The sequence below is a fragment of the Camelus ferus genome, chromosome 7 (genome assembly GCF_009834535.1).
Source record: "Camelus ferus isolate YT-003-E chromosome 7, BCGSAC_Cfer_1.0, whole genome shotgun sequence".
Taxonomy (NCBI): domain Eukaryota; kingdom Metazoa; phylum Chordata; class Mammalia; order Artiodactyla; family Camelidae; genus Camelus; species Camelus ferus.
Window position 1 is genome coordinate 24,592,015 of NC_045702.1, and position 12,568 is coordinate 24,604,582.

Below are 12,568 nucleotides of genomic sequence, written 5' to 3' on the forward strand. Positions count from 1 at the left end.
CATACATTCATTGTCACATTTTTTTTCCTGCTGTGAGCTTGTAATTATCATTTTTAACCACCAGGTGTCACCAGCCAAATCTTATAGCATTTCGCAGGCCTAGGATGGTGAGGTAAACAAAAATTGTAGGTAATCTATAGAACTTTATTCAAAGAAGTTTAAGAAAAAAAAAAAGACTTATAAGAAGTTCTAAGTTAGCGGCTATACACAAAATATCAGTTTTTAAGAACTGTCCAGGTAAATAATTTCCTCATCCATTCATTGAATAATTATCTGTGTTCCTCCACAATACAAAGATGAGTAAGATTACTCTAGTTAGTAACATGAAATAGACTGAAGGTATAAATTATGGTCTGAAGAGAACAGTATTTTCAGGGGAGTATAATTTTAGAGTACAATGAGAATTGTGGTCCTCAAAACTGCCCCTTATCTTTGAGGTTTTTTTTTTAATTATATTCTGCCTCAGAGTAGGAAAAATGGATTTGCATAATGTGTTCATTCATAGGAAAAATTTTTTTCTTTAAATTTAAAATTCAGTTTATGTTAGAGAAGGCTACATATGTATAGGGAAAAAAATCTATTCTATCAGAACATTTCCTGCTTTCAGTTTTATTCAAAACACAGCTTTCCACTGATTATTGTTTCCCCTTTGGTCAGCCGCCTCATCACCACTACAGAACATCCTCATTCATTTACTACAAAGTTGCCAAGTAACTTTTCTCCTACCCTGGACATTGGTATTCATTCTCCTTACTCCAGTTAAGGAAAGGTTAAGGGAAGGTTCACATTCCATGGCTGGAGGCAGGCAGGGCTCCTGATAAAACATGCGGGTGCACAAGGAATACAGGCTAAATAAATAAGTAAAATCCAGCGCCTGGGTCTTCTGCTTGTGGTACGTCTTGGGTTGCTGCTTCTCACGCAGGAGATCACGTCGCTGGTGACCCCTCTGTCACTCTCCTAATTAAACATGGCTTGTGGGAGGAGATCCCCTCCGTTGGTACCTCCCAGACAATTTTCCCAAACACTCTTACCCTCACAGAGCTTAAATCCCTGCAGGGGATATAAACAATAAACAAGGTGTGTAAATATACTACGTTTGATGGTGGTAATAGTAAAGAAAAAAATAAGCAGGGATTTGTTTTAAATGGGAAAGCCTTAGGAATCTGAAAAGAAGTAGTCTGAAAAGAAGAAAGAACTAAGCCTGGAAGATGTCTGGGGCAACAAGGGCAGGGTAGCAAGTGCAAAGGCCCTGAGGCAGGAACATGCCTGCATGCGGTATTTAAGGAATTTCAAAAAGGCCAGTGACTAAGCAAAAGGGACAGAGAAGTAAGAGAGAGGGTCTTGTAAGGTCTTGTTAGGACTCTGGTTTTCATCTAAGTGAGATGGGAAGGAATTAGAGAGTTTGGAGAGAAGAATGACATGGTCTGACTTGTGTTTAACTGGATTCCTCCGGCTGCTGTGTTGAAATATGCACAAGAAGGAAAGAGGGCAAGAAAGAAGAAGCGGGAAGCCTGTAAGGAAGTACTTGTAATTCAGGACAAAGATGAGAGCAGCACGATGCAGTTATTTAGAACTTCACACTATTTTTAACAATCACCAACACAGAACAATAATAATATTATAAATCTATAAATTCATCTTGCTAGTTTTGTTTTAATTTTGCTTGCAACTGTAGACTACTGTTCTCATTTACACTCAGTGTAGCTTTTTCTTTCATACAGCATTGTGGTTCAGACTAATTTTTAAGTTCAGAAAGAATACTCTGGGAAGGCTTTTAAAAACATACACACTCATCTCTTAATATTAATGTATTAGTGGAAGGAATTAATTTCCTAAGTCTACAGCTCTTCTGTTTCTCTTTTTCATGATATTGGGATCTGTTTTCAAAATCTTTAAGATGCCAAATGTCTGCCCCTAAATCTGTAAGGGTTTAAAAAGGTATCCTGAAGGTCATGATGCCATTTTTATTGGAAATTTTAAAATGCAACTTTTTATTTCCAAACCTTTAAAGTAGAAGTGATAAATGTTGCCAATAATAAAGATATATGCATAAATATTTATCAGAATGGAAGATAGAGCCTGCTTTCTCATAAAAGCTAATTAGAGAAAAAGCCAATAATACATTTCCATTTTTTCTCTCTGGAGGATGTTATTGCCTTAGTCTGATTGTTAATAAATGTTTTATCCTGATGTTCTTAAGTTCTTTTCTCATGAAATATCAATATTGTGAAAAGTGGCCCTAAGTGTTCCAGCAGAAGAAAAAAATATATCTTAGTGGATAGAAGTTTCTCAATTAACTTTTTCCCATACATTTTTCTTAAAAACTTGATGCCTATTGGTTTACCATATAATCTACTATATGGTAATATCTCTTTAAGTCCCACGATTCATCATTAGGTACTGAATTTTATTATAACTTCATTTCATGTCATAAACAAAGAGCATGGATGTCCCTCCATCTGAATAAATTTGAGAACTCCTGGACTATCTTGATTGTACAAAACTGCTTCCTTTCCAGTCTTCCTAAAAATGAGCTTAAGTTTTGTCAGTATATAAAAATGACTATTTCAGTGTCGCTTGTGTGAATGGGAAATTCACTCACTCTTCAGGGTGAAAGGCCACTTTTTTTATGTATCAGGAGCATTTTACAACCTGAAAGAGGATATAATTGTTTTTAGAGAAGACTGTATACTTAGTCTTTGTCAAAAAGTACTACTTCTCCTTTAGGACTTGAAATTTCTTGCAGCCAAGATCAACAGCTTTCTTGGAAAAGCACACAAAGTCTTAGGATCACATTTTGAATAAAATGTTCCCACTGTCAAACTGTTTTTAACTAAGCTCCTTAAAATAACATTAGGTTGATTTAAATCTTCAGCTTTCTGCTTAAAGTTTTTGAACTGCAAAGCAATCTAGTGGTCTTGCAAACGTTACTAAGGTTTTTTTTTTTTTTTCAATGTCCATAGTCAAGAATATAACTTAAAACACCTCCTTCCCCCAAAATATGACCCAAGCCATTGACCAGAAGAGCTGGGATATGAGGCAGGGTAAGCAGATAGGAACTAGGAATAGGGAGCTGGGGCTGACCCCAGGCCAAAGGACTGCAATGGTATTAAAATAGGAGAGTTTGATCTGTGGTCTCCAGATAGCACACCTGAATGTCAGTCAGGGTAAGGACTGGAGTGAAAGGGCAGGCACGTAAGAGGACAAAGGTTGTGACCAGCTCACACTGTTTTACTTTAGGTTAACGTGACTTAATTTCAGGAATGGCTTGGAAACGAGGGTTGGCCTGGCTTTGTTAATGGCACCCATTTCTCTGTACAAGCATACATATTTTAGCAAGGCAGGAAATTTGAGCAAGGTGAAATGTGCAAGCACTGACTGTAAACTGTTCGTAATGAAAAAGGACTAAAGAATGATGGTGCATTCCCAGTGGAAACAGAAAACTGGAAATTTCTCTCTGAATTACAAACACACAAAACCTTTCACTTAGAAATCCTGCTTTTATGTTATTCATTATACTGTTTCCTTTCCAAGTTGGAAACAAATGTCCATCATTAAGGGACTGGTGAAATAAACTATGGCTTTCCACACAGTGGAATACTATGCAGCTGTAACAAAGAATGAGGTTGTCTCTCCATATTGAGATGGATATTCACCAGATAACTTATTTTTTAAGATACATATTTGGTGTGTATATATATATATATATATATATATATATACACACACACACACACACACACACACACACACATATACTTAAAATATTTTAAAAGCTAGATATGTATAGGACCCTGCCACTATTTTTCTGAGAAAGGGATATATATGTGTGTATATATGTAAAATATATGTGTAAATACGTGATTTGTGTACTAAGGAATATCTCTGGAAGAATAATCAATAATTGATTACATTTCTTGCCTCCAGAAAGAAGAACTTGTGGCTAAAGGAGAGAAGTAGGCAGGGGTGGTTTGAGATTTTGGGAAGACGTAACTTCTGTTTGGGTTTTTGTACTATGTTGGTGTAACAGCTATTTTAAAATATAAAAATTTAAAAAAACTAATAACGTTCTTACGAAACAGAAAGAAGAAGCACATTGGTTCTGACTATAAGGAATCAGGCACAGCTTCCTTAAAAAGATAACCTCTGAGTTGGATTTTATTACAAAGATCATTTTATATAAAGTTATTTGGGAAAATGGTATGCTTTTCTGCAACCTGGTAAGAAAAAGCCCTTTTCAGGAAATATGAGAGGCCCTTTTTTTGTAGTTGAAGTAGGCGCCATCAGCCAGAGTTTTAAGTTACCGCTCTATTCTGACATGGGTATTAAGAGCTAATTGTAGGTTGTGTCATTATCTACGGTAAAGAGAACCAGCAGTGGTTGATGGTTTATTAGATTTTCACTAGGAACACAGAAGATAGGCTTGAAGAAATTGATTAGTGTTATTATGCACCACAAAAGGCTGTGAACAATATCACTACATTATTTATTACATGTGGAAAAACATGCTGTAGAGTAATAGGCCTTCTCTGATCGTAAACAGTGCAAAACTCTAGCTACAAGAATAAAAGTATCTGGAGGGACTCGGTATGAAAAAGATGCTTTGGTCGTTCATTTTTATTTCCTTGACCATGTGTTAATTTTGGTGATTTATTCAACCAATGTTAAACAACTCAGGAAGCTAGATTTTACCTATTCAACTTCAGATCATTTTTTCTTACATTTTTTAAACCCTTCAATTCCACTGTGTTTTATCCAATTGTACTCTTTTTGTGGAAATTAACTTCTGACCTTTTTTTAAAGTTCTTCAATGTTTATGACATTGTTTTTATTTTGATTCTTCCTCACACTTCCCTATTATAAATTCTTTCTCAAATGGTATTTCTTTCTTTGAATCTTGTGCAACTACCCTGGTGTGTTTACAACATGAAATAAGGAAATCTCAGTGCAATATAACAGAAGCCAGAATGGAGCAGAAGTTACACTCTGAGATTCCAGGGCCAGTTACCATCATCAGCACACTAGAAAAAGTTTCACTGTCTCCACCTATTCAGTTTTTATGTGTCTTGTTTTAATTTGCCTTTACAGCATATCACAATACTATCTTTTTAAGGGGTGACAAGAGTATGATGATAAATAATGATAGCATTTTATATATCCAAATATAGCACTGATGTCTCTTCTCTATGAACTGAAGTCTCAGCTTTTGAAAATTGTACCTGTGAACTTAAATCCTAATTTTTAAATCTGTGAAGATGAGATGGAATTTTGCCCACTCCTCCTTCCTCCACACCCCTCGGCAACTTGATAGCCCTCTGATGATGGTTTCACACAGGAGAGATTTTCTAACCAGCATGGCAATCCCTCTGACCTGGACTGCTCTCCAGACCGCTCAGCACTATAGGCTCACTTCCTGGTACTCCGTGGATTCATGCCTGAGTTTGTAGCACCCTTTAGCATGGCAACTAATGTTCCCTACCTGAAATATCCCTGTCAACCTGCAGTAAACTTAGCTATAAACTGTCCAACCCATTGCAATTAAGCAATCTGAAAAGATTGTGGCACATGAAAAAAGTAGGAGCTGGTGAAATTATGTTTGTATTTTTTTTTCACTTTTTAGGTTTGTGTCTTTTATGATTAGCTCCCTAGATATCTCATATCTCCTTCTAAAGCACTAGGCTTCTTCTTCAGGTGCATCTGCTGGATGAATGATGAAGTTCTTGGTATTGCAACTGAATGTGCCTGTCAGCCTGATCTCCACCAGGTTTTAATAACAAATAGTATGTATTATAATGTGACCAAGGAATTATTCTATGTTTCTTAAACAAATTATAGTAAGCTGTTGAGACACCAAATATAGTAGTCATTAATTTGAATGCATTTGAAAAAGATCATTATAGAACTTGTTCTCTACTTTGGTTGCCCATTCATATGATATGAGAAGTGTGTTGCATTTGGATATTAGTAAAGAAAGCTGAGTTTCTGCATTAATTATAGTAACGTACACCGACCACAAATGTGAAGTAAATGCTTTCTCATACAACAAATTTTTAGTTTTCCCTAAAAAATAAGTTTATTTGCCCAAGACCATTAATTGAATTCTGATTAAACAAGCCATATAGCTTGGAAATATTTTGAAATAAATTTTGGTTTCCAAATGCAACCTTGAGAGAATCTCCTAATACAATAAGGAAATTCGGAAGTGTTCCAGTCACAGTTCTGGGTTGGACTAAGGATGCAGTAAGGTTATTCTGGAATGCCTATGACAAAGGGAGAGCAATTCCAGCCTAGAATAATAGTCAATTCTTGAACCGCCCAATATAATATGTCTAAGAAAGAGTGTTCCTTAAAGAGTGGGATTTAATTTTTTTATCAAACATGCTTGATAAGAGGGAACATGGGATTCATTCATTTGGATCTATTGTGAACACTGGACCAACGCTTAGGTGAAAAGCTTCATTCTGTGAAATAGATAACTGGAGATTGTTCCTGTTAGAAATTCACAGCATCTGCAATTCTACTATATGTAGAAAAATTCAAGGAGTGTGCTAAATTAAGGAGACTAAGTTTCAACAAGCAAGTAATTACAGATGATATAAATATAACTTCAATTACTAAATTTGCTAAAGGTTTTCCTCAAGGAAAAATCAGGTTTATTACTAAGAAAATAAGCTATATATCATGATTCTCAAAAACAAAGAGTATGAACCTTGAATCTCTGCATATAAATTTTTTATAACTTGTTATTTTTTTAAGTATTCTTAACTTTCTCCATTTAATACCTTTTCAAATCTTTGCTCCTGACTCCACTTAAACATTAAGAATCTATGAATACTTCAATGAGAGACCCTCTTTCTGTCATCAAACTGAATTCTAATTTACAGACAAGGCTGAAATAAATCACATGACTAAACTCTCTCGGGTATTTCTACAATGTCAGTATTTATCAGTAAGCTAAGTACCTCAGTTAACAATGGTTCTAGGTTAGAGTTAGTTCCTCAGGAAATGAAGAAGTTAAAGATATCCGTTTTCATGGCCTAAGCTATCCTATTCAACTCATTTTTCAAAATTTTTCAGGATTTTTCGAATTTTTCACTTTACGTTGATGTATGTAGCCACTGAAGTAGACAGCTTTTGTTCTCCATCATTAGGAAATTTCTCGACTTTAAGATTTCCTCTCTCCAATGGATTAAATAATCTAAGATTTATCTTTCTCATATTGTTTTGGTACTTATTCTTTCTTTCCTAGAAAATCTAAGTCTATCTATCTATATGTGTATGTATGTTTATATCCTCTTGCTGATGACTGATTTTCTTATTTGAAGTGCCTGTTGACTTTCATCTCTCAGTCTCTTTATTAGTATTTGGAAAGAAAATTTAAACCCTATTCTTATGACCAAAAAAATAAACATCCTCTGAACTATCTTAGATGTCATATACTTCCTAAAAGTGCAATGCTTGTTCCAAATAACATTCCTCTAATACTGCCCAATATAATAGGAATGGTAACTACAGAACATATCTTTTAAAATAGACTTTATTAAAGACTGTACAAAAATACAATTTTTATTACATAAAGAAATGCACTTTCATTCTAAAGAAAAACATTTAGATGTATCAAGTTTGCTGGAGGGATTCTTCATAGCTATCAATTATTAAAAAAAATTAGAATTGTGCCTCTCTCATAAAGCCATGTGTTCTCTGGCTTATCCACAGTTAGTTTACTAACCTGCTTCAGGAAATACATTTTGATGCTACTGTAAGTTAAGTATTAGGTTATGATAACCCAACATACTGCAAAAAGCTACTTTTCAGAGAAATTGCATGTGGAAAAGAGAAATGAAACAAGTCTTGAATAGTTATTAACATGAGAATCATTCTCCAATACAAATTTATAATACATAAAAAATAAACTGGAATTTAAGTTCTATCTGTCAGTGACAAATGTACTTTTTTAGGATGTTAGGTTCATAAAAGCAAGCTCATGTTTTGAAAGGTACTGCGTTTGAAAAGTAAATAAAGTAAGTTAGGCCAGAAAAGAAATTGGGATACTTCAAGAAATGAAACAAAATTAGTTTTCATCTCCCTTCCCTGCAAAAGCTCGTTTCTGAAAACGTCCTTAAAATTGTTCAAACAAAATAAAAAGTATATTTTACCTTTGCTTTTGTTTGTTGCCGGTCCTTTAGTCACCTGATACAAAGCAGAGGTTCAGCAGCAAGAGGATTCCCTGTGGCTGTTCAGAGAAACATGTTATTACAGAGGTGACTCAGTCCTCCAAGTTAAACTGGAGACTAGCACTACATCTCTCTGTCTCTCTTTTTTTTTTTTTTTTGAGTTATAGTCAGTTTACAATGTTGTGTCAATTTCTGGTATACAGCACAATTTTGCAGTCATACATGAATACACATGTTTATTTTCCTTTTCTTTTTCACCGTGAGCTACTACAACATCTTGAATATATTTCCCTGTGCTATACAGTATTTACTTGTTAATCTATTCTATATACACTTGTCAGTATCTACAAATCTCAAACTCACAGTCTGTCGCTTCCCACCCCTTTTTCCCCTGCCAACCACAAGATTGTATTCTATGTCTGTGATTCTGTTTCTGTTTTATGTTTAAGTTCATTTGTCTTCTTTCTTTTTAGATTCCACATATGAGTGATATTGTAGGGTATTTTTCTTTCTCTTTCTGGCTTACATCACTTAGAATGATATTTTCCAGAGACATCCATGTTGCTGCAAATGGCATTATGTTGTCACTTTTATGGCTGAATAGTATTCCATTGTATAAATATACCACATCTTCTTTATCCAGTCATCTTTCGATAGACATTTAGGTTGTTTCCATGTCTTGGCTACTGTGAATAGTGCTGCTGTGAACACTGGAGTGCAGGTGTCTTTTTGAATTAGGGTTCCTTCTGGATATATGCCCAGGAATGGGATTGCTGGGTCATATGGTAAGTCTGTCTTCAGTCTGTTGAGGAATCTCCATACTGTTTTCCACAGTGGCAGCACCAAACTGCATTCCCACCAACAGTGTAGGAGGGTTCCCTTTTCTCCACATCTTCTCCAGCATTTATCATTTGTGGACTTTTGAATGATGGCCATTCTGAGTGGTGTGAGGTGATACCTCACTGTAGTTCTGATTTATATGTCTCTGATAATTAGTGATATTTAGCATTTTTTCATGTGCCTATTGATCATTCATATGTCTTCAGTGACATATGCTTGTTTAGGTCTTTTGCCCATTTTTGGATTGGGTTGTTTGTTTGTTTCTTATTAAGTCATATGAGCTGTTTATACATTCTGGAGATCAAGCCTTTTGTCAGTTTCATCTTTTGCAAATATTTTCTCCCATTCTGTAGGTTGCCTTTTTGTTTTGCTTATGGTTTCCTTTGCTGTGCAAAAGCTTGTAAGTTTAATTAGGTTCCATTTGTTTATTTTTGCTTTTATTTCTATTGCTTGGGTAGACTGCTCTAGGAGAACATTGCTGAGATGTATGTGAGATAATGTTTATAACCAAAGTCAGACTCTCGTAAAAGCACATTGGTGTAAGTGACCATTGCTTTCTGAAAATACCCAGTTTAAATTCACTGGCTTGAGAAGGAAGAAAGAAAACTTTGATTGAGACTTCAGCTGGAAGATAGAGAGGTAAAAATAATTGTACATTTAAAAGACTTCCTAGGGCGCTACCCTTAATGATAATGTAATAATTAACTGTTAGGGTGTTAGCTATCATCCTGAGTAGATACATTAATTTACTAGAACCTGTGGTTCAAGATGATGAACTGAGAACATGCATTTACTGTGTCATCTGCAGTACATGTCCTTAGAAAAAGTACAATGCAAAACTGAAAACAAGAAGAGTGACGTGACTCAAAGACCAAAACCAGATAGATTTGAATTAGAAAATTTTAAATAGTAGAAATTTACTTTGGAGGTATGAACCATCCCTTCCATTGGAGAGAGAAACCTTAGGCTCAGAGACAACAGATCCAAAACTCACAAGAGCATGGAGGACCATTACCAGACCAATCAATAAAAATATTGCTACTCCAGTGTGGCAGAACCAGTCAGACCATTCACCTTTCCAGCGTGTGCAGAATGGAGAGTAAGAAAAACATTTGACCCCAGGTCATTTACAGAAAAACCTTCCCAGATAGCGTTCAGAGTTTGGCTATGGGACCAAATACAAAAGCAGAGCTAAACTGGATACAGCTGGGACTCCCCAGCAGGCAGAGAGGGGATGAAAAAGGAAAGGCTGCTCAGCCCTTGAGGGACTTGCACTTCTCTTAATGATAATCTTCTCCTTACTTGGATGTTTGTCAGGGTTCCCACCAACATGCCTGTTTTCTGTTCACATGCTCCAGATGGAATCTTGCCAACATGCCTCAGCCCCCTTCACAGTCTACAACCCGTTCTCCCATTCAACCTAAGAGTACTGTTGAGTAAATATACCCAAACAAATGCGGGAGGTTGGTGGGAGTTGGGGGGATCCCTATGACAGTTCTCAATCACTCTGGTCCTTCAAAAATATCAATGGATGGCCAAAGGTCGCATTACACACACAAGAAAGGAACTCTTTGGAATTAAAAATACGAGTGTCAGAGTATGGTGAAGACTAAACTAGTATTCTAGAAAAAAAAAAACTGGACAAATCTATAATACAAAGCAAAAAAGACAGAGGCTTAAAACACAGACAAGAAATGCAACACCGAGTATAGATCTAGAAGAACTACGGTCCATCTAATAGTAGTTTCTTAAATCAACAGGGAGAGTGAAAGAAAGGGAACCATTTGAAAAATAGTGAAAGGAAATTATCCTGAGCTGAAGACGAGAGTCTAAATTAGAATAGAGAGCTAGACAGCTTTGTAACGAATATCTCCAATATACAAATAAACACAATGACGTGAATTTACTGAGGCCCAGAAACTATGGTTATGACATACTGCTTCTGAGATGAAGACATATATCCCCTCTGATTTAAAAATGCGTGGTAAGGAACAGTTACAAGACTGGGAAAAACCAAGTATCTGATCAAACATTTGTGTCCACATAAAGGGTACTGTGATTTTTTAACAATTAATGGGAGATAAGAAACAATGCTGCCCAAACAACAGACAAAATTCAGATAATTCCGGAACGCGACGGTCATTTTTACCGTTTCTAACAGATACTACCTATCATTTTAGAAGGTATGTTTCCTTTACTAAAGTGGTTTGTAGAATTTATAAGCTACTTTGCTTACATTTGTATCCTTTATTAATGTCTCTAGAAAATTATCATAAGCATGGGAATGGAGTTTAAATTTTGATCTTTAATTTAAGAAAAATAGAGATGTATATGTTTGTCCTTGGATTAGATGTAATAGATGACTTCTCATTTTTGTGAGACAGTTGACTGAGCACAATGGTCTGGAAACCCAAACTTAAGTAAGTCAAAATAAATAACAAAAATTTAATGTTTTCCATAATCTGTTTTTAACTCTAATAGATTTTTTTTTAACAAGCAAAAAAAAAGGAAGAATCTGTTAGTAAGAATCTATTCTTTTGGTTGCTATTAACTTTAAGTGAAATAAAATTTAACATTTTTTATTTGGAAAAAGTTAAGTGATTATTTGTGGGTAATAGGATTGGGGAGTTTCCTAGCTTCTTCTGTGTATTTTCAATGTGTTTTCTCTCTCTCTCTCTCTCTTTTTTTTTTCTTTCCATCTACCTAATCCTCCTTACACCTTGACTATTTTGGAGATACTGTGGATTTAAATAGTGGAGCGCAGTGATGTGTATTCTATCCTTTCTAGATTTCCTGATTGGTGGGTAAAATTAGCTATATCTCTCCTTCTCTCCATATCTTAATCTTCAAAATGGTGACAATATTTATTAATATTTGCCTTACTGGAATTCATCGCATACCTAAACTCATCTAATAATCATTAAAAAACTTATCACTGTAAAGATAGAAGGAGCTATTCTTTTTCAATAATCATGGCTTATTTTACAACCTTAACAGTTGTAAAAACAGTTCTTGCTTGGGCACAAGAATCTAATTACTGTAATTATAGCCTTGGTGCAGCAAGATACCAACAAAATAGGGGAACTTAGCAAACAGCCCCCAGTTTAGCTCACTAGATTTCACTGCTTCTTTAACTTTTACTTCTCTTGAAAATGAATAAATGAATAGACAAAGAAATGAACTGAAGTCTGTATCTGAGTGTGATCTACTTATCAGTGTTCTATATGCCTGGATAAAGTACATATAAAAGTGCAATATTTGGACATCAGTCAGGAAAATAGCTTCCCTAAACTAAGAAGGGAAACAGCATTTGAGATCCTAGAATCTCTTTTGAGTCTTTATGAAAGAAAATGATCTGGATTATAACCAGGTCAGATCAAGGGGCCATACGAATTTTTCAAATGACTTGCCATGCATTAAGAGCTAAAAGGAAATCAATTGCTTAGATACAGTATACTGTAATAAGCCAGCAAATATCACATCAAAGAAGTTCCTATATAAATGCCATCTTATGGGAGTCTAAACGGACTTACCTTCTGATATTGACAATGGCC